The sequence below is a fragment of the Neovison vison genome, chromosome 11 (genome assembly GCF_020171115.1).
Source record: "Neovison vison isolate M4711 chromosome 11, ASM_NN_V1, whole genome shotgun sequence".
NCBI classification, from domain to species: domain Eukaryota; kingdom Metazoa; phylum Chordata; class Mammalia; order Carnivora; family Mustelidae; genus Neogale; species Neogale vison.
In genome coordinates, this window is record NC_058101.1 from 126,883,172 (window position 1) to 126,902,859 (window position 19,688).

Here is a 19,688-nt window from a genome sequence, read left to right on the forward strand (position 1 = left end):
ATTTGCACATTTATGTTACTGAATTTTATGGTCAGCATTTATGTATATGTTAAAATTCAAACTAAGAAGTCACAGCTTGATGGTTATTGATCCGTAAGCTCTGCTTCCATGGCTATGAATACAGAAATACTGAACATGACTGCTCTGATTGAATCACAGCTAAAGTTTTGTTTAACAAACAAATTAGTTTATGGCTAAACAAACAAACGAGTTTATGCCTAAACAAACAAACAAAATGAGTTTATGGCTAAACTCATATTTCTTTCATTTTTTATTTGGGACTGCCTGTATATATGTTTCTACTTTGATGGAAAAACCAATTAAAAATAGTGAAATTTGGGGCATCTGGGTGGCTCAGCGGGTTAAAGACTCTGCCTTCGGCTCAGGTCATGATCCCAGGGTCCTGGGATCAAGCCCCACATCAGCGGTGAGCCTGCCCCCCCAACCCCGCTTTTTTGGGGGTGGGGGGGCTGTCGGGCAGCAGATTTTATTAGGAGAGACTAGCTCAGGAACTGGGTGCCACCGAGGCTTCGGAGTCTTGGGCCGCAGCAGCAGCCAGTGCAGCAGTTCGTGCCTCCTTCTTCTTTGTTTCTCCTCCTTGAGGCGTTTGCGCTGCTGCTTCTCCAGGTCCTGCAGCAGCATCTGGAAGGGGGCACTCCTCGGGTGCACATGGTAGCCCAGGCGGTCCTGGGCCTCAACCTGCAGTCGGGCCTGCCGCTCCTTGTAGGCCTGCTCCTTTTCCCTGTGCTCCTGCTGCTGCCGCCGCCAGTTCTCAATCATCTGTGGCAACTTGGCCATTCTCTCTGCAATGAGCTGCTTCCTGGACTGGCGCTTCTGCTCCTCCGCCAGCTGCTGCACCTGCAGCAACTCCTGCATGGCCGCTCTGGCAAATAAATAAATAAAAAGTCTTTAAAAAATAGTGAAATTTTTCTGCATTACCAGAAATATCGCTATTACATGACATTTGGTTGAACCATAATACCATATAATTTCTGCTTTTATTTATTGGCAAACTTATTCAACAACAATTAAATAAGTACCTACTACTTGCAAGGTAATGAGCTGTGGATTTACTATAAGGAAGAAATAACTCCAGCCTTCATTGAAGATTTTCACATTTCTGATATGATTTACTCTTTTTGTTTATGCCTATTGCTATATCTGTGATAATTAATAATTAGCTGCTCTTATAAAATCAAGGTTATTCTTTACCCTTACCATTAGTTCAACTAGTATAAATTCAGCCTAGTAAATTCAGGTAAAACAGCAAAATGGACATTCATTCTTAGAATTATATTATTATTTTTGTAATACTGCGACACTTTCAGACTTTAAACTATTCCTGCTTATTTTCCTCCCACTTCTGATGCCCTCGGGAAATAGATTTTCAACATCTGAAGCTCATTGAGTTTACATTCTTCCTCAAGGGAATTTATAAATTTTTCTAAATTTTCTTCCACCGAAGTTTGTGGATAAATATATAAGAAGAAAAGAGCATGCTGTAGCTAAATAATGTGGGGAAGCAAAGTATTGACTCCCCTTAACCAGATACATTTCTTGTAGAAAGTCTCCATACCCTTTAACATGCTAATGTGTATTGAGACTTCAGAAAGTGTATAGAATATATTATTTCTTCAAGTTGTTTGGCTTCGGAAGCCGTTATTCAAGGTCTTACAAGGGCTAGTTTTCTGAGAAATACATTTGAGGGGAAAAATGGGTTAATGCTGGCACTTAGAAAAATGATGAGTTCTAAGAGCAAACATGGGCTCTTAAGAAGCCATTAGAGTTAACTCATTTCCAGTTTCACAATGTTACTGGAATGGTATGCTCAGGAGTGTAGCAGAGAGAGAATATCTGCATTTCAACAAAGCATTCCTTTGTGAGAACAAGAAACATGGGCTGAGTGACAGTTTAATTACTTGGGAACACATCAGATTATCAGATTAAATTAGTTAATACAAAAATAATGATTATGTATCTGTGTTCAGTTGGATTTTTGCTTCTAATATTCCTACTCAGTCCAGCCTTTTAATCCACAGTCTTCACCAGGACATAAATGCATTCTCACTGAACCTGCAGGAAAGTAGAAAGGACAACTGATGTACTAGCTCAGGGATGGGAAAGTTTTCCTATAAATGACAAAATAGTGAATATTTTACATCCTATGGACCACATAGTCTTTGTCAAAAGTATTCAACTCTGCTGTCACTTACAGCATAACAACAGCCATAGACCATGCATTAAAAAAAAAAAGAAGAAGAAGAAGAACAACAACAACAACAATAACAACATGGGTTTTTTACAATGGAATATTATTTATAGAAAAGGCACTAAGCTGTATTTGGTTCACAGGCCAAACTTTGATGACCTTTTCATTACTAGTCAGAGAAAGGGCAAAAATATTCAACAGTCTGGGACAGTTGGCTAAATCCATGCAATTGAAATTTAATAGATATAATATTTTGCATTACAAGTCAGTTTCATAACAATTCAGTTTCATAAGAAGATAAAGACATGACTTAACAGTACATGTTTCAGTTGATCAAAACCTCAATGTTCCTCCATTTAATATACTTTTCAGGATAGACAATACTGTCTATAGCAGTGTCCAGAGGCCACCAAATAAAACTTTGCCTGCATCAAAACACACTCAGGGTTTTGCATCAAAATTCTAGAAACTTCCACTTGCAAAGTGCTTTGCAAACAGGAGACACACAGGAGTATGACTGGTGAGATGAGATGACTAGGACAATGTTGCAAGAGCAATAGCCTTGAAGATAGGAGCTATTGAGCCTAGAGAATGGAAGATGTAATGACACAATGTAGCATGTCTTCAGACATACTAAGAGTTGCTTATGAAAAGTTGATCAGATTTCCGCTCAATTGTTCCTGAAGTCAGAATTGAAATTATTACATGTAAAATTAAGGCAAATTTAGATTGAACAAAATGAAAAAAAAAATAACAAATGTAGCAGCCCCCCAGGGAAATAAGTTATTTTGGCAGTCAGTTCTCCCTGTGGAGGAAATCTTCAGGTCTCAAACAACTTCCTATGACACCTGTTGAAATAGGATTTAATTATTACTTGAGCATTCAAGTCTCTATTCCCCTCAATATTCTATTACTTTTTTACCTGATAAGGTTTAAATTATCAATTTTCTTAATCATAAGAGTCCTTAGTTTTTAACTAAATTTTAATTTCTACACTGAATGCTACTAAAATCCTCTGTTAAGAACGTTTATGATATTTCTATTACTTGGCTTGTACTTGCTTCCTTTCCATGCAATGTATAATCAGGTTTCCAAAAAAAAAAAAAGGTTTTCAACACAGCCTAAAAAGCCAAGTATTTGGATGTTAACCTTGGTGTTTACAGCAGTTTATAGTGCCCTTGCAATTTATGGTACCCTTGTGACCGATTGAGACTAGCATGTCCTTGGTCTCAATATTTAAAATGGTTTCAGTATTGAAACGCAATGTGACTTCTTAAAAGCAAACTCTGCAGAAGTCATGTGAATTTTGATGTGTAAGTGGTAAGAATTTGCTATTTCATTATCAACCTCTCAGTCAAGCTAAGCTGCAAATAACAGCACTGATTATAATAAGACTTTGCACTGGACTTGCCCTTCAGGTAGATCCTGTAGTGGCATTCTTTGCATTAGCTACCAGTGCACCTGATTGTAATTTGAAAGAATGTATGTTTTTTATTAGTACTGAAGATATTATTGTGTGATACAATAATTGTGTATGTACAAGTTAGCTATCTGTGGTTAGTATTCTCTCCCCGTCGCCTCTGCTATATCTTCCTCTTCTTTCCTCACAGCAAAGTACTACAAAGTTCAGTTTACTTTCATGAATTCCAGTTTAAATTATGAATTAGTTTTAACTAATGGACTAAAAAATATTAGACTTAAAGAAATTCCCAAAGGCGGCCCAGGAAAAGCTATAAAATAAGAAACAAGTTACCTTAAAAGGAAAAGTCAAGAATGTTATTTTTAAGCTAAAAATTTTAAGCTAAAAATTTATATATACATTTTTTTTCTCCTAAATGTTAACTGAGGAATCATCCAGTTGGAAGAAGTTTGCAAGATACTTTTTTTTAAAAATTTATTTATTTGACAGACAGAGATCACAAGGAGGCAGAGAGGCAGGCAGAGAGAGAGAGAGGAGGGAGCAGGTTCCCTGCTGAGCAGAGAGCATGATGCAGGACTTGATCCCAGGACCCTGAGATCATGACCTGAGCCGAAGGCAGACGCTTACCCCACTAAGCCACCCAGGCGCCCGCAAGATACTTATTTTTGCTATTGTTCTCTAAATGAGAGTCAGTGGACATGAAGATGTAAAATGAATTTTCATATTTCTCAACTATTTCTATTAAAATTCCGCCTGGCTTATAAATGGAATGGAGAAAATCATTATCACTAAATTATACCTTTTAATGATCTGAGCAATTTTTTTTTCTTTCTCTTACTAACATGTTAGCATGTGGCAGTGGGCTACATTCAGAGACACAGAATTAAACATAAAATGGTATTACTTTTGCTGTCTAAAAGAAAATTCAGGAAATTCACAGAATTACAAATAGAAAATGTGGTTGCATTATCTTTTAATCTATTCCTCTACATCTTACTGAGAAATAAAATTATTTAAAACAACACTGGAAATGTTTTGCCTAAGGCAGGGCATGCATAACAATATGAATGGTCATTGTGTTGGGGTTGCCAGCTCTGAATGCTTATTCCACTTTTGGATTATAGCTTGCTTCTTCATGTCTTATTATTATTGATTTATGTTTAGGCTATATTATTGATCTGTACTGTATACTGTTTATTTAAAGGAATTTTTCACATTTGAGTATTATGTATCATTCATAGGCATAATAAAAACACTTTCGGTAGAATTTTTATTATTTCTTTTATTTATTTTTTTCTTTTCTTTTTTTTAAATTAAATTAATTTATTTATTTTCAGAAAAACAGTATTCATTGTTTTTTCACCACACCCAGTGCTCCATGCAATCCGTGCCCTCTATAATACCCACCACCTGGTTCCCCCAACCTCCCACCCCTCCACCACTTCAAACCCCTCAGATTGTTTTTCGGAGTCCATAGTCTCTCATGATTCACCTCCCCTTCCAATTTCTCCCAACTCCATTCTCCTCTCTAACACCCCTTGTCCTCCATGATATTTGTTATGCTCCACAGATAAGTGAAACCATATGATAATTGACTCTCTCTGCTTGACTTATTTCACTCAGCATAATCTCTTCTAGTCCCATCCATGTTGTTACAAAAGTTGGGTATTCATCCTTTCTGATGGAGGCATAATACTCCATAGTGTATATGGACCACATCTTCCTTATCCATTCGTCCGTTGAAGGGCATCTTGGTTCTTTCCATAGTTTGGCGACCGTGACCATTGCTGCTATAAACATTGGGGTACAGATGGCCCTTCTTTTCACAACATCTGTTGTATCTTTGGGGTAAATACCCAGTAGTGCAATGGCAAGGTCATAGGGAAGTTCTATTTTTTAATTTCTTGAGGAATCTCCACACTGTTCTCCAAAGAGGCTGCACCAACTTGCATTCCCACCAACAGTGGAAGAGGGTTCTCCTTTCTCCACATTCCCTCCAACACATGTTGTTTCCTGTTTTGTTAATTTTGGCCATTCTAACTGGTGTAAGGTGATCTCTCAATGTGGTTTTAATTTAAATCTCCCTGAGGGCTAGTGATGATGAACATTTTTTCATGTGTCTGATAGCCATTTGTGTATCTTCATTGGAAAAATGTCTGTTCATATCTTCTGCCCATTTTTTGATGTATTTGCCTGTTTCATGTGTGTTGAGTTTGAGGAGTTCATTATAGAACCTGGATATCAACCTTTTGTCTGTACTGTCATTTGCAAATATCTTCTCCCATTCCGTGGGTTGCCTCTTTGTTTTTTTGACTGTTTCCTTTGCTGTGCAGAAGCTTTTGATTTTGATGAAGTCCCAGAAGTTCATTTTCGCTTTTGTTTCCTTTGCCTTTGGACAGATATCTTGAAAGAAGTTGCTGTGGCTGATAGCGAAGAGGTTACTGCCTATGTTCTCTTCTAGGATTCTGATGGATTCCTGTTCATTATTTCTAAAGTAATGCCAAATCGTGTATTTCAGTGTAATTAAAAATTAGCCCCGGGCGCCTGGGTGGCTCAGTGGGTTAAGCCGCTGCCTTCGGCTCAGGTCATGATCTCGGGGTCCTGGGATCGAGTCCCGCAACGGGCTCTCTGCTCAGCAGGGAGCCTGCTTCCCTCTCTCTCTCTCTCTGCCTGCCTCTCCATCTACTTGTGATTTCTTTCTGTCAAATAAATAAATAAAATCTTTAAAAAAAAATTAGCTCCATTGCAAACAGTTAATCTTTTGATAATCTTGTGCAGTAAAATTCACTTATTGCCATCTTTTAAATGCAGACTGTTTGGGAGGAATATTGTCTGGTCGATGTTAACAAAGGTAACTTCAACCAAAGTGCTCTTTTGGATAAATATGATTAGAAATGTTGATATATTTCCTTCTTAAATATTTATAATGACAGGAGAGTCTAAGAAGCCATACAGTAAAGAAACATGTTTCACTTTGCTCTCCCATAATTTTCAGGTTTATTTAAGAGTAAGTGTTAGTAAAAGTTTTCAGTTTAAAAAAATAATTAATGTACGAGAATACTGAAGTTCTTTTTTTTTGTGAGAAGCAGAATTAGTTTACTGAGTTATTCTGTATTAGGATAAGTAATGCTAGCTGCCTTAATGAGCAACCCTAAATTTATAGTTGCTTGGTTGGTCAAATGTTTGTTTCTTATTAGCATAAAATCCAAAGTCAATGACCTTCATCTGGGACCTCTTTTAGATAGTTCTCCCCCAAGAAATGTATGAGATATCTGGTGTCTTTCCATCTCCAACATCTTAGGAGATTTTTTCTTCCAAGCTCAACTGACTAAAGAAAGAACATATCATAACATATTGCAGAACATATCATAAAAAAGACAAAGTTTTAGCTCTAACTTTGGGTTCTCTGTAAAATGTAGTAGTTCATTCACTCAAAAATATATTTTTGAGCACCTACTGTGCACCAGACCCTTATGGAGCAATGAATAGAAAGACAAAAGTCCTTGACCTCATCGAACTTACGTTCTACTGGGCAGAGACAGACAATAAGTAAATACATAGAACTTCCATACATCAGATGGTGTTAAGTATGCTGAATAGTAATCTCTATGTGCAGAGAAGCAGATAGGAATTCCAAGGGTGAGAGTGATGAGTTAACATTTCAAGCAGAGTGGGGTCAGGGAAGTATTTAAAGGAGCTAAGCCAGATGGACATAGTCCCAGGCAGAGGAAATAACAAGGGACAGGCCCTAGAAGTTCAATCGTGCCTGCTGGGTTTGAAGAACTAACTATAAGAAAGCCAAAATGTTTGTCAATGGTAAGTATGGAGGAAATGAAAGGATAGGAGTAAGGAATGGTCAGAGTAGGCTGGTGAAATGATATTGTAGAGAGGCTCGGAGAAAGGGTAGGTCAGAGAGGTTGGGAGTGGAAGAAGGACTTGAGGCAGGTCTGAAGGATGGGTAGAAAGTGGATGCTCAGAAGAAATCATGGTATTCTACACATGGGGATGATCACGAAGGAGGGTGGAAAGTTGAGAGCACAGCACACAGCTGTGGGCTCCAGACATGAAGTCACAGGACGCGGAGGCAAATTCCACACCTAGCCCTTAGTTTTCACAATGACAAAGCAGGAGAGTGGCACAGTCCTCCCCATGATGCTGTGCCATTTTACGTATGCCAATGGAGCAAGAAGTTAAGAAAGATAGGATTCCCACAGGGACAGATATTCAGGGACCCTGCAACTTCTTCTTTGCCAGAAGTGAGAGTGTGAATTGCTATTTCCTGTCATGGTTTGGGTAGAGACAGGAGTCTGGTCTCTACATGTTGGGCACAGGATGTTTTATTGCTGAACCTGGAAATGTAGGAGTCTGTCAGTTTTCCTCTTGTAACATGGTCCAAAACTGTATCACATTGTTCCATCTAGGTACAAGGAAGACCAAGGAATGTAGAATATTGTCAGTTAAGAAATTGAAGAGAACTGGATATTTGTAAACATTAGCAAAAATTATTTGTTTTGATATTTTATAGTATGGTTCCATTGGTCATTATTTTCAAGTTTAAATGTTGCCTTTGAAAAGTGCAAGAGTGACAAAGCATTTAAAACTCAAAGGTCAAGAAATAAAATTATTTTTAGAACTGGTTTAATATATTTTCTCATCAAATTTTAAGATACTGTGGGTGTCTCTGTGTATGAGTGTGGATAGTAATTCCAGATGTTCAAATCAGAAAACCTTCTTAGCAGAATATCTCTAGCATATCTAGTCGCATTTCCTTGCAAGTACTTGATAAATCATGATAGTTTCAATCATAGCAATTAATTGATTTTTGAGTAAAAAATAATTATACTGTGTATATATAATTTAAATTGATAATTATGGTATATTTTATGGTTTTCCTATACAAAAGTGTATGGCATATGGATATACATATATGGACCACATATTTAAATGGATAATCATAAATATGGTTAATTTATTTAATATTGCTAATATGTGACTTCATCCATTCTAAGAATTAAATCAACTCAACACAGAGAGCATATCTATAGAATAAAATGAGGTGAAAATTATATTTTTTAAAGACTTTATTTATTTATTTGACAGAGTGAGATCTTAAGTAGGCAGAGAGGCAGGCAAAGAGAGAGAGGAGGAAGCAGGCTCCCCGCCAAGCAGAGAGCCCAATGTGGGACTCGATCCCAGGACCCTGAGATCACGACCTGAGCCAAAGGCAGAGACTTAACCTACTGAGCCACCCAGGTGCCCAAGTTGAAAATTATTTTTGAAATCTAGCCAAAGTTACCAAAAAAAAAAGGTGTTTTATTAGTAAATTTACATAATCTTTTCACTGTTAGGAATCGCTAAAAAAAAAAAATTTACTTGATTTTTTCTATTTTGAGCATAATCAGAAGTCTCTAACAAGAATTAAGTGGAAAAATAACAATGAACAAAGTTAAGAGGTAACATAGAACTTCACTCTAGTCCTAGATTGATGCTTCTTATAACACTTTTAAAAACCTTTCACACAAATCCTTAACTTCATCCAGATCTTACCAATCTCAGCAGGATCTTATGCCCTACTTTGCTGAGATTAAGCCAGCACTGAAGAAGAAAAAACACCCATTAATACACACACACACACACACATGCACATGCACACGCACACACCTTCTCAGAGTCACTTTTTTATTTTTTATTTTATTTTTCTGAAAAAGAAATGGTGCTCTGATATACAACTCAGCTGCCTGTACTCTGGATCACTCCCTCTTTTACGTACTTGGTTATTCAATTATCCTCTTTCTTCATCCTCTAATTCTGTGGCTTTCTTCCATTCCCTTCCCATGGTCTCTCTTCCTTTCTGCCTGTCTGCTGAGACTCCTCCTACTAAGATATCCAGGCCTCCTCATCTCCAAGATCAGAGAGCTTTTCCCAGTTGTTTTCATCTTTATTCCCCCTACTGTTTCATTCCATACGTCTATGACAGACTCATTTGAATCCCCCCCCATAAAATTTTCCTACTTCTTTTTTAATTGCTCTGCAACTCCATTTACTTTCTTTCTATCCCCATTTAAATCTATTTCTTGAGCTTTGTCCTGTGAGTATACATGTCTCTCCCCTCAGTACTCTGTCCCTCAGAGTACACAACTCTGTTCTCATCTCATGGTCTTTAGCAATCTTGTCTGTAGAAATGTCTCTCTCACTTGTATGTATCTCCAGTCCCTGTAACCTCTTTGCCAAGCTCAAGGACTATGCTTACAACAAGGTATTAGACATTTGTCTGTTGGATGCTTCCACTGCAACCACAAAGTTAGTAGGACCAAAGAAAACTACACTTACTCCATCAGAACTAATTCCTTCTTCTGACCTATCTATCTCTTTCTAAGGTGCTTCTATTTGCTTCTATTCACCAAGGCACAGCCCTTTGATCATTTATGACATTTGGGGCCATATTCACACAATTGAAAAGCCTATAAAATCCGTGTCCATAATGCCTTTCAATCCCACTTAAACCATAATGTTTATTGTAAATCCTCATAAATTGCTTTCTCGCCTACAGGCTTTTCTGCTCTAATCCACTGAAAATGCCAATGTCCAATTATTATTTTTTTAAATTACCTGGTCTCTTTTTAAGGACACTCAATTACCTCTTTGGGTCCTTGCAATCAGATATTAGAGTCCTCTACAATGTGGTCTCTACCTCCTTTCCCTGCTTTATATCCCACTGATCCCCGACGAATATTTAATAATCCAGCTATGCAAAGCTATAAATGTGTTCCTACCATTTTCTTCTTTTGCGGCATTACTCACACTTCATCTGTTCTCAGGAATCCTGCTACCTCCTTCTCCCTCCCAGACATCACGTCAATTCTACTTATCTCTAAAGACCACTAGTTCAAATTTCACCTCCTTCAGATTTGTCTTTTCTAATTCTCTCAACCATTTAAAACCCTTACATGTTGGCAGTTAATTTATTCTAACTGTATTTCAGGTACAATATCCCAACTACATACATAATAAGTTCTTATGTAACTATTTTTCTATTTGTACTTGTGGCATTAAGCTAAAAATCTTGAACATAGTAGTGATCCAGTAAAAGCTTGTTGAACTTATAAATCTCCTTTATCCACTCATGTTTTGATATCCAAATCCGAAATTTAGATAATACAGACATTTAAATAGTTTCAGAAACTTCAGGTAACAAAATTGGTATATACTTAATTATTAAGTAAGCACTGAAAATCCTCAATGAATTTAAATCACATGAAAATTTGTGAAGAATCAAAGAAGAAATCTAAGGAACAAATTAATTGAAAGAGTCTATGAAAAAGAAAATATCTAAAAAGCAAAAGAAGCAGTAACATTAAAAAGAAGTTTAAAAGCGAGAAAAAAAAAACACTTTTTCTTCTTAAATGTTACTGGAAATGTGCTGGCCCAAATTTTTCAATATGCCCAAGAGAGAGACTAAACATTAAAAATATGCAAATGTCCTCTTTCTACTTAAGTTTATTTCCTTTTATAGGCCTTTTATTAGACTTGCTGCCAAGAAAACCTGTGCTGTTTAGGGGTCAGGAATTTCTTTAGAATCTTAAAACTTTGTAACTAATCTTAGATGAATTCCCAAAATAATATTCATGACTAAGCTTCCAGTGACTGGAATAAAAATATCATGTCTCAGTTCAAAAGTTCTGGAAGTTCCAATGGTTTGAGAATTTCAGATACTAATAACAATGAGAAGCTGATAAAGATAAGGAAGAGCAGGTAGTGATGGCCTGTAGATGATTCTTTCAATAAACTGTGATCTGAAAAAAAATGTTTTTGGCTTTCCTTAAAAATATTTAGGTTTGAGTAACTCGTTATATTGGCGAAACTCTGCCTCACAATACAGGTGTATGTGATGGCAAATGACTCACAACCAAATATTGCACAGTTACTGCTCAAAAGTGACAGGAGCAACTCAATGGCAACAATGACACTGTTTGAGTTTTTGTTTTTGTTTTATTCCTAAGGATTTTATTTATTTATTTGAGAGAGAGAGGGAGAGATAGAGAGAGCACAACATGGGGCTCAATCCCAGCACCCCAGGATTATGACCTGAGCAAATGCAGGTGATAAACTGACTGAGCCGCCCAAGTGCCCCAGACACTGTTTAAAAACTTAAAACAAAAATGTGTATCCTGAATAATATACGGAATTTATTATAAAAATTATTCTTGAAGTTCCATACTTGAAGTTGGAGATCTTGTCCCTATATAAAAATAAAACAGGGGCGCCTGGGTGGCTCAGTGGGTTGGGCCGCTGCCTTCGGCTCGGGTCATGATCTCGGGGTCCTGGGATCGAGTCCCGCATCGGGCTCTCTGCTCAGCAGGGAGCCTGCTTCCTCCTCTCTCTCTCTCCGCTGCCTCTCCATCTGCTTGTGATATCTCTCTGTCAAATAAATAAATAAAATCTTTAAAAAAAAATAAAAAAATAAAACAAAACAAAACAAACAAAAAAAACAGATTTTCACAGTTATAGGTAATATTACAACAAAATATACTTGAAAAAAATTAAGAGTACATCGGTCTCTAGAAGCAGACAAATCTCTGGTTCTCACAGCACTTGTATTAGGCAAAGCAACAAAGATTTTAAAGCTATCCTAGAATTCTAAAATTCAAAAGAGTTAGAGAAACTTACAGAATTTAGCCTGTGATGCACCTACTTCTTATAATAAATGATTCAAGGTGTTTCTACCTCATTTCATTCCTTTTAAAGAAAAAAATAATAATTTTTATCTGTTTTTCTATTTTAAAGATACTCCAAACAAAATACTAGAATTCTTTTCAAGGTTCATTTTATTTCCCTTGATTTTTAAATTTATGAACAATTTTAACCTTTAAACACATTCCTGGAACCTGCTTTTTCTTACATTGAGAAGAAAAAAAGCATAGAATATTTTCCACCATGGCCTCTTTTCCTTTCAAGTCACACACTTCGAGGGCTCTCAGATTTTATATGATACGTAATTACTGCATGGATTTTCTAAATTTGCACTTTTTAAAGACTTTTCTCCAAAATAGATTTTAAAGGATCTCCAATATTTGCTTTGACAGATTGAAAAAAAATCAAAACAAAAAATTTTTAACTATTCTCTCATTTTCTTTCCTTCTCTATAAAATCCACTTGATAATTCAGGATTCAGGAACTTTACAAAATATGTTATGCAGAGAATTAAAGATCAGAACATTCCATAAGTAATGATCCAACAAATACTTCTTTCTCAGGGCTAAAATAGCTCATTTATAAATTGCCTGTTTTTTAAAGACTAGCTGAACCAAGAATTTGATCTATCAGTTTTGAAATGTACCCTGAAGCACAAACACAATGAGAGAAGATCTCAGCTCCTGGAATGAGGTCTGTGTCGCACCTGGCAGGGTGCCTGATGGAAGCTTCAAAGAGCAAAGGAAGCTGCTTTCAGGTTGCACAGAGGACAAACTGACTTAATAAAGCCATTTTCTACGTTTTTTAAAAAATCTTTCACCAAAGTTCTAAAGATTTCCATGATTTTCTCAGGTGCCAGGAGTCTGGGAGAAAATTTTTAATTGATTTTTATTAAAATCTTATACATTCTATAAGCAAAACAAGAGAAATGTGACAGAATGTTTTCCTTTCTTTTTCAGTCCTTCCTTATGTTTTGTGAATGTGATTTTTGTGCCCAGATTGCATAGATGTCTTAACACAGATAATCTCTTATGGGTGGAATAAAAATATTTTTTGGATTCTCACTGAAAAAAAATCTGGAATTCTTACAATGAAAAGCTGCATATCAAACGAGTAAAGGGTGGAAAAATAAATTCTTTGAATTCAATAAAGAAATACTTAGAAATAAATACGTAATACTAAAGTATAGAGGGGATGCTGTCAATCTTGGCCCGTTAAAGTCATCACAATTTCTTATGTTACATAAACATGGAGACGTTGCCTCCCTTTGCAGTCTACTAGCTGGCACACTGGCCAGGCTTTAAGATCTGTTGTGGTCATCCTGCAGATAGGTCATTTTATGAGACCTCACACAAACACATGCACACACACATGCACACACACACACACACACACACACACTAATAATAGTAATAAGCATGACAGAATGGCACAAATCTTACAAAAACTCAAACAGCACTGTATTGATTCATTACAGCCAGGAAAGAAATCAGAGTTTAAAAATATAAGAATGTAATTCTCCATTTTCAATTGATCATTACAAAACTCTGTGGTCTTCCAATTTCTCCTGCTCACACACGTCTACTAGATTTTTCTCTCTTCATCAAAACCTTTTCATTTATTTATTTGCCAGAGAGAGAGACACAGCAAGAGAGGGAACACAAACCGGGGGAGTGCAGAGGGAGAAGCAGGCTTCTCGCCCAGCAGGGAGCCCAATAGGGTGCTAGATCCCAGGATCCTGGAGTCACGACCTATGCGGAAGCTACACATCTAACGACTGAGCCACCCACGCACCCTGAAACTTTTTCAAATGATAGTTCATACTTGCTCCTTCATTTAGCCTAGCCCCATACAATCTTCTTTCCCCTGTAGTTCAGCCAATCTGATCTCTAAAATATAACCAAGTGTCACTTCTTCGTTCTTCTCCTCCAACTGAGGAGGTGACAAACCCTTTTCTTTCTGTATGTTTTCCACAACGTTTGCTGATTCCCATCGTACTATATTCTCATGCTATTCCTTTTTTTTTTTAAGACTTATTTATTTTTGAGAGAGAGAGAGAGAGCATGTGCATCCATGCGCATGAGCAGAGGTAGGGGCAGAAGGAGAGAGAGAGAATCCTGAAGCAGACTCCCCATTGAGCATAGATCCAGACACTGAGGTCATGACCTGTGCAAAAACCAAGAGTTAGACACTTAACCAACTGTACCATCCAGCTGCCCCTAGTCTCACGCTTTTCATTCTGACTTTTTCTTTTTTGCCCCTAGTCTCACGCTTTTCATTCTGACTTTCTTTCTATATTGTCTTTCAACATTCCCAGGGTTTTGGTAAGTTTGTTTTTTGTTTGGTCGTTTTGTTGTTGCTGTTGTTTTAGTTTGGTTTGGTTTGGATTTGTCTGTTTGCTTGTTGTTCTCTATTTCTTTAGTAACCTCTATACTATCTTCTTACGAATCTTAATACTGTCATCTTTCATAATTCATTGGTCTCTAAAACTTCAACCAGCCTGTCAGTGCACTTGGCCGTCATATTTGTATATCATTGTCTAATCTCTTTCTGGAACTTGAGCTTTGCTTTCATAACTACATGCTAGAGAGATATCCCTGGCTCTTTCATAGCAAATCAAACTTAATATGTCTAAAAGGCTATCTGAGAGGATATCCTCTTCACCAGAAATTCCTCTTCACTTGTCATGTCTGTAATTGGCACAAATACTCTGTCAAGCCTCAAGGCTAGGCATTGTCTTACCTCCCCGTCCTTGCTCATGCTATTCCGTGATCCTCCCAGTCAGAAGTGAACCACTGAATTCCTAAGAATGTTTTTGAATATTTTTGTGATGCTTATCAAGTTTTCATTTACTATGCTATTTGGTTCCATCTTATATACCCTACTGTGCTAAAAACTCCTTAGAGTTTTTTTAGGGAAGGTACTAACATTATGTCTGTTATCTGAGTAAATGAATTGAACAATTAAGTTAATTGGGTTTACTTGGAAAGCCACTCATAGAAGGAATAATTCATTTTGAGATCATTTACATATGTAGTCTTTCTGAAAATATTCATGATCATCGAGACCCTGCAGTAGGAATTAGCTGTGGGGGAAGGTGCAGAACTCACATTCCTGAGATTCACTCCAGGGCACAAAGCATGTAAGAGGTAAGATTTTGAATGATAACAGATTTGCTGACCCAGTGGAGGATATGGATCTGAGCTGTTGGTCACATAATTGATTTTAAAGAAAAAGCCTAGCAGATATTAATCCTTGCTGATTTCTCTGAATGCTGAAAACTCATATTTCAACACAACGGCTACCAGTCAGGATTCTTCACATCTTATCTTTGGCTCTTTCCTCTGTGCATTTTACCTGGTGATGGTGACATATTCTTAGTCTAAAAGAAAAATAAACAGTCAAATCATGTCTTTATGAAAGGGATTAAGAGCGTAATTATATGGCAGTACAGAGGGGAAAGGATAGATTCTGCCATCTCATTGTATGGGTGAGAAGGGTACAAAGACTACACTAGGAATTCAGGGAGGGAGGAGTGAAGGTCCTTGATAGAACTGACAGGACTTGAAGGGGCAATTACTTACAGGAGTAAATCTAAAAGGCAAGAGCAAATTCACAAAGCACTTCAAAATAACAGAACTATATACTTGAATACTTGAAAATAATATTTTAGTGAAACAAAAATCATTTTGTTTTTCAGTTTATAAATTACCTCTAATAAATATTTTTAAATCAAGTGTTCTACTGTTCCCCAGTTATTTTCCAAATGTTAGCCACAAGTATAAAGGGTTATATATTCACATTGTAAAACATTAACCTGGATCTCCACAGCAAAGAGGTCTGTTTCGTGTGTGTGTGTGTGTGTGTGTGTGTGTGTGCATGAGGTATATATATAGAGAGAGCATGATAACAAATGTGAAATTTGAAGGAAGACAAAACATCTGAAACACTGTTTTCATGGCAACAGTTTATAAAAAAGAATCAGAAACTTAGTAAGTTGAAGCAATTTTAAATTCAAAGAAAGGGTATTTGACTTTGAGTTGCTAAAAAATTTAAAAAAAGCATTTCTGTATAAATTATTTTTTATATAAATACAGGAAAGCTGGTTGTCAAGGTTACACTTAGTGACCTATAGAAGAAATGTCCTAATTCATAGCTAGAAAAACAAATTTAAAATGCTTTTAAATCTGCCTACCTCTCACTAGATGGTCTGGAACATAATAATTTCCATGTTCAATGGGCATAGACATTTCCACTATTCATTTGGGTTTCAAAAATTATGCCACATTCTTGTTATATTCATAAAAAAACAAATTAATATTTAATTCATTGAATACACAAGACACTGAATTACATGATGAAGATTCAGAGATTAGGATCTCCAATCTAGTAAGGAAGAAAAGACAAAAAGTACAAATAATACAGTACAATTCAAAAATTATCAAGGAATGTAAAAACGACCTAAGCGAGGTATAGCCCAAGATTACAGAAATTATTTTGGACTGCTAATCAAATCAGTTTTCATAAAGAAAATTGCAGCTAATCTGTACCTCAGCAAATAAAATGAATTTGGAGAGGCAAAGATATAGATAAGTATATTTTGAGTATGGTCTTACAATAAAAGGTAAAAAAACTGAAAGAAACATGGCACATTTGAAAAAAAAAAAAGATTACATTGAGAGTAAATAATAGAAAGTAATACAGAAGAGAATTAAGCCTTGAAAACTGTAGACACTCAATAAATCTTCCATAAATTAAATAATTACATCAAGTCTAAAAGAAAGAAATGAATTAATTGTTAAAATGGGCTTATTCATGGAGGTTTTGAAAGTCAAATTGTCCAAGTTTTAGAATTTATTCTGTTGTGAGTAATTTACTCATTTAATGCATATGTATTAATTGCTTTTAAAAATTGAGCATTATGGGGCACCTGGGTGGCTCAGTGGGTTAAAGCCTCTGTCTTCTGCTCAGGTCATGATCTCAGGGTCCTGGGATCAAGCTCTGCATCAGGCTGTCTGCTCAGCAGGGAGCCTGCTTCCCCCATCCCCGCCCTCTCTCTGACTGCCTCTCTGCCCACTTGTGATCTCTGTCTGTCAAATAAATAAATAAAATCTTTAAAAAAAAATTGATCAATAAAAAGTTTCTAGGAATTTAAAGAGAAACATGACAGGGTTTGCATTTTGGGAAGAAGTCATTGCCTGATTCCCCTGGCCCATGGTTAATGGGGGGCTAACTATAGTGCCTCCTGGCATAATTTTCAAGGATCAGTGATGCTTAGACAAAGAGGGGAAGAAATCAAATTCCAGGGAGAGTTGGCTTATGGCCTAAAGGTATAGTAGCTGGAAACTGCCTCAAGTGTTTTGGGGTCATCCTGGTTTTCCCCTTACTTTCCCAAATATCAGTGAAAATTCTGTGTCCTGGGAACCCCCTCAGTCCTGGACAAATTGAGACGGTTGGGAGGAATGGAAAAAAGAAGGCTACAACTTTCATAAGGCAGAATATGAAGATAAAGCAGGGAGTGGGAAAATATAAACCTGTAGAAGTAGGCACATGCTGGATCATGGAGTTTTGATTCAAGGCTAAAAGTCTAGGATCTGATCTCAGGAACCAATGATGAGCTCTAAACAGAAAAATGACATGGTTTTATCTATTCATGAGGTAAAACAGTAAGAAGGCTATTGACATACACCCTCAGCAAAAAATAAGGACAACTGAGCAGATTGGTGGTAGAAAGCTTAGAAAGGAAAAATAGAAACATTTGGGGAATATAAAATATATAAAACTTGATTGCTTAGAGATGGAAGAGGATCCCAAAAGTCATTCAAAAAAGGGGAGCCCTCCTACACTATTGGTGGGAATGCAAGCTGGTCTGAAAAACAGTATGGAAGTTCCTCAAAAAGTTGAAAATAGAGCTACCCTATTATGACCCAGCAATCACACTACTGGGTACTTACTCTAAAGATACAAATGTAGTTATCCAAAGGGGCACGTGCACTGAATGTTTATAGCAGCAATGTCCACAATAGCCAAACTATGGAAAGAACCTAGATGTCCATCAACAGATGAATGAATAAAGAAGATGTGGTATATAGATGCAAAGGAATATTATGCAGCCATCAAAAAAACCAAAATCTTGTCATTTGCAATAACATGGATGGAACTAGAGTATACTACGCTAAACAAAATAAGTTAAACAGAGAAAGACAATTATCATATGATCTCTCTGATATGAAGAATTTGAGAGGCAGGGCAGGGGTTCATGGAGGGAAAGGGAGGGAAAAATGAAACAAGATGGGACTGGGGATGGAGACAAAACATAAGAGACTCTTAATCTCACAAAACAAACTGAGGGCTGCTGGGGGGTTGGGGGAGGGATAGGGTGGCTGAGTGATGTACACTGGGGAAGGATGTGCTATGGTGAACACTGTGAATTGTGTAAGGCTGATGATTCACAGACATGTATCCCTGAAACTAATAATACATTATATGTTAATTTAAAAAGTCATCCAGAAATTCTCTCTTAGTGCCTGTTAGATGACAAATACTATCTTAGGTGGTGAGGAAAAGGAGCAAAACAAGTACGTAGCTATGTATGTTCTGTCGTGGATGCCTTCTCATGAAATGTAGAATGCAAGAGAAAGAACTAGGTTTTGGACTAAGGTATGAGACTAGTTTGGTGCATTGGTTCTCCTCCCTGCAGAGTGGCACGGAAAAATTTCTGGACTACTCAGTCATACTTTATAAAGACTGTTCTAGCTACAATGAATAAAATAGATTTGGTGGGACAAATTCAGGAAAGAAATAGAGAAAGGTAAGAAGATAGAGCTCTGTTCATGAATATTGAGATCGTGACATACAGAGATTTGGCAGGGAAATAAAAGAGGGAATAAATATGAAAGACATCACAGAAGCTCTTTGGGCTTAATACCTTAGTGAGAACCACGTAAAGGAGGTAGTGATGGAAAACAGCACTCAAAAGAAGGGGAGCTTTGGAGGATAATAAGAGAGAATTTTGACATGTTGTTTGCACAGATTCTCAGGGTCATTCATGGATGTTCTGATGAAGATGTCCAACCAAGCAAAAAAATACAAAGTTGGGCATCAAGGAAACTTTAATTTGCTGACCACGGGGTAACCTGAGAGAGTTACTCAAATCCATCAGAGTCAACTCTAGCCATTGAGGGAAAGAAAATAGAGAAAAATAAGAGGAAAAATAAGGACTGAAACAGGGACTGTCCAAGAAGCAACAGGAGGGAGAAATCTGTAAATAAGACAAAAAATGGAAGATAAGTCAGGAAAGAATGAAAAAGTCTTAGAAGTCATAAAGGATATCCCAATCTAAATTTTCATGATGCTGTGTATTATTTA

The 19,688-nt window shown here is 36.8% G+C and overlaps 1 pseudogene; it reads right to left on the minus strand.

Moving 5' to 3' along the window:
* Positions 1-442: 442 nt before the first annotated feature.
* The window catches only part of LOC122890514, a 67,072-nt pseudogene continuing 47,826 nt past the window's right edge, over positions 443-19,688 (minus strand).